This window comes from Carlito syrichta, unplaced genomic scaffold (genome assembly GCF_000164805.1).
Source record: "Carlito syrichta isolate Samal-C Ts95f unplaced genomic scaffold, Tarsius_syrichta-2.0.1 Scaffold76748, whole genome shotgun sequence".
Lineage (NCBI taxonomy): Eukaryota > Metazoa > Chordata > Mammalia > Primates > Tarsiidae > Carlito > Carlito syrichta.
In genome coordinates, this window is record NW_007020844.1 from 103,079 (window position 1) to 107,297 (window position 4,219).

Sequence of the window (4,219 nt, forward strand, 5' to 3'; positions counted from 1 at the left end):
CCGGAGCGCGTTCTGGGCCGGGCCCTCCTGGGAGACTCCGGTCCCTCTCGACCTCGCTGTCATCCTGCCGCCACCGCCCCAGGCGTCGCCGGGGCCCGGGGGTCCTCCTCACCCCCTCCTCCCTGCCACCGGGTGCGCTTTGCTCTCTTGAGCTCCGGCTAGATGCGGGCCTGGTGGTACCTGGCTTGGGGGAAGGTCACTGAGTCACGGCACAGCCCTGGGCGTCGTTAGCCGCTGGTCTGCAGGAGAGGGACGGAGCCCAGAGAGGCTGAGAACGTCGCCCAGGAGCCCACCGCTGATGAGACGCCCAAAGCCACATCCCAGGGCCTCTGAGCCCTCCCCAGCAGGGGCGCCTGTCTGTGTCCCAGTCCCTGGCACACCGCCGTCACGGTGTGCAGGCTTTGTTGAATGGGTGGCAGGTGGCTTCCTTGTTTGTCAAAAGGGGGTGCTCACAGCGGCGGGGGGGAGGACTAAATGAGATGGTGTGTGTAAAACACCTGGCCCTGCACTTGACCACCGGGGGCATTTAGCAAAAGCTGGTGCACGTGTTTCTGAAATTTGACAGTGCTGGGAGTCCCTGGGCTCTTGCAAGTGCAGATTCCGAATCAACAATCAGTGGGACCTGAGACTGTGCATTTCCAGCAATGGTGATGACACTGCCTCTGCCGGGTAGAGCTGGTCCCCATCTTGCCCACCCCACCCCCAGTTCCACGCCTGATTCCACTCTGGGGAGCCGCTTCCCTAGCTCCCAGCTGAACACATTTGCAGCCACATGAGGAGCTTAGACACGACTGATGGGTGGAGGAGGGGAGTCTGATAGAAGTCTGGGGCGCAGCCCCGTCACCTGGATTTTCAGAGCTCCCAAGAGGATTCTGCAATGCGCCAAGTCTAGACCCACAGTAGGGGAGGCATCCCCGGGGGTCATGTCAGCAGAAGGGCTTGGGACATTCACCTGATGCAGGTATGCAGCACAGACTGTGCAGGAGACTGAGGCTGAGTCACCAGTGAGGAGGCTGGGTAGGGCATGAGGTGAGGCTCCTGGCTAGGGTGGAGCTGGCAGTCAAACTCCTGGGTCCTCTCTAGCTCTGGCACACAGCTCTAAGGGGGCGAGGCCCAGTACTGCTGGAGAGGCGTGGTGGGTATCATGCAGGGTGTGCTCGAGGCAGGTGCTGCTCTGGGCGCGGCAGGCAGGGGCCTGGGCTTGCTGCTGGTCACCGCCTGCAAGTACACAGTGGAAAGCTGGCCTTGGGCCGAGGCCAGCTCAGCAGGTCCAATCCTCCATCCAGGAATGTCGCGATTCACCGCAGTGACAACTTTGTGATGCTGCTTACTGAGCACCCGCCACGTGGGACCCTATGCCCGACACTGCATGATGGCACAACAATCTTCTAGAGTAGATAGAAGGTAACCCAGCAAATGAGGAAACAGGCCCAGAGAGGTTCCATAACTTGCTAGGATCACACAGAGGCCTGATCAAGACCTAAAGCTGCCATGTTTCCATCTCACTGTGATGCCTCTCGCATGCATAGTCCTTTGCTAGAATGTCATTCTCCTTCCTCAGTTTACCTAAGCTGCCCCGCAGGGTTAGACCTCAGTGGCCCCTAGTTCCTCTGGAGGCCTTTGGCCCTGCAGCTCTGGACTCTTCCTGGCTCAGGTCCTGGGGACCATGTGTTTCTTTTGGTAGGCCTGGGGCCTCCACGGGTGTTTGAAACTGGCAGGGTGGTGACCAGGGCAAGGGGCCATGTGACTGCTTCTTTGGGCAGAGGTTGGGGAGCCCGAGGAGTGCAGACACAGGTGCTGCCGTGGGCGAGCCCTGCTATCTGAAGGTGAGTCACCAACGGGCTCCCTGACTTCCGAAGATATGCCCTCCTGGTATGTTCGAGTGTGTCGGGTGCACTTACCAACTAACCGACATATTTGCCCACTGAATGCTTCTATTTTCAATCTAATAGCTTCACATAAAGGACTCCTGCCTCAATCGAGGGTGCTAACCCAAAAGTTATGAAGGTATTGATGTCTGAAGAAAGAGGAGGAGGATGTTTTGACTGGCCAGGTTCACACACCCAGCTTTGCATGTGTAAGTCAGAGGGACCTAAACTGATTGATGGTCCCTGCTATCCTCCCATGAGACTAGAAGCAGAGACCATGTCTGTTTCAGTCACCAGGGGTATGTCCCACCTACAGCTCTGGAAGCAGCTGGGACATAAATGAATGTATTTGTATTTGTCACTCTGAAGTGACAATGACAATGTTGATTTGGTAAGATTCAGGAATCATTAGAACTTCCAGAAGAAGGAGAAATGGTCAGGTTTTGAGAATACAAATTTGGGGGGAGAGGAGTGAAAACTCAAGTGATGAGGACTACATGTTTGGGGATTTTTGAAGGTCCCCAAAGTGGGAGCTACCCCAGGATCGATCTGTTGCCTTGTGCTGTCTGGTGCCTGCTCACCTCTGACCCTGTGGGTCCCAGAACCACTTTTCCCTTTAATTAAAAAAAAAATAGTTAGGCACGGTGGCTCATGCCTGTAATCCCAACACTTTGGGAAGCCAAGGCAAGAGGATTGCCTGAGCCCAGGGGTTTGAGACCAGCCTGGATAACTTGGCAAGACCTTGTCTCTACAATAAATCAAAAAAATTAGCCAGGTGTGGTGGCGCACACCTGTGGTTTCAGCTACTTGGAAGGATGGGGAAGAAGGATCGCCTGAACCCAGCAGGTCGAGGCTGCAGAGGCTGTGAGTATGCAACTACACTCCAGCCTGGGTAACAGAGTGAGATTACAACTCAAAAAAAAAAAAAAAATCAGTGTGGCAAAGACATTTACACTCAGGGCATGTGCTCCCACATGTCCAAATGCCTCTGCAGTTGACAGGGCCAGGAGATCCGTCCTGGCCATGGGCTGAGCAGAAGTGACATCATCACTGTCTGACCTAACCAGATCAGCAACGCGAGAAACCGACCAGCTAGAGGCTTCACAGCACACCTGATGCTTGTAAGATGCTTCCACAATAAGATCAGCACAGGCTGGAAGGCACAATACTTCACAACACACCTTGATGAAACAAGGCATCGACTTGGATATCCTTTGAAAAAAGGTTTTCACCTTTAAGTGATCCTGGCCCCTCTCAGCCTGCTGCAGCCCAGAGGTCTGCACCACACCTGTCACTGTGTTGTGGCAGTGCACGGCCCTTCCTCTGTGTGTTTTTTTTGTTGTTTTTTGTTTGTTTTATTGAGTTAGAGTCTCACTCTGTCGCCCAGACTGGAGTGCAGTGGTCGCTCCCAGCCACCACAGCCTCGACCTGCTGGGCTCTGGCGATCCTTCCGCCTCAGCCTTCCAAGTAGCCGGAATGACAGGCATGCGCTACCACGCCCGGCTGATTTTTTGATTTATTGTAGAGATGAGGTCTCGCTGCCCAGGCGGGTCTCAAACCCGCGGGCTCAGGCAATCCACTCACTTCAGCCTCCCAAAGGCACGAGATTACAGGCTGAGCCACTGAGCCTGGCCCTCTGTGTGTTTTGAACTTCACTGGTGTCTCCTGAGCAGCCCAGTAACAAGCCAGCAGGCCCGACACCTTGCTGGAGAGAGAGGAGAGTCAGAATGAAATCTTGCTGGGGACGGCCAGGTCCCCGCTGGTTTTCCTGCATTTGTTAAGAATGCCACAGGGCCAGCTGGGTGCTAGTGCTCCATCTGGGTGTGGCTTCTGCACACTACTTCTCCTTCCCTGACCCAACACACTCACTTGCACAAGGCGTGAGTGGAGAGGGGGATTGAGACGTAATCAGGGCATCCACCTACGAGGAGCAGGTCCTGTCTTTTCTGGGCCTCTGGTTTTTCACTCTCGCCCTCCACTGAAGGGCAGGCTTCAGGCCAAGCCTTCCCATCTGTGCACCCAGCGGGCAAAGGCTCGTGGCTGTCCTCAGGGCACGGGGGCCTGCCTTCTCCTGGGATACAGACATGCACCAACGTGGACTCGGCCTTCCGAGGTCACTGCGGTTCTTGAGACCAAGAGAGTCTGGGAAAATGAGAGGCAGCTGTCGTCTCCCTCCCACTCCTCGCCACCACCGACAGGGGCCCTCGCAGGCCACGGGATCCCGCTTCTGGTTTTCATTCTCCCTGGTTCCCTGGCGGCTCCCACCCACGCTTTGGCTTCACTTCATACTCCACGGGCTCCTCTCGCTCCTGCTCAGTGCTTCTCTTCCAGCTGCTGTAATTTGAGGCAGG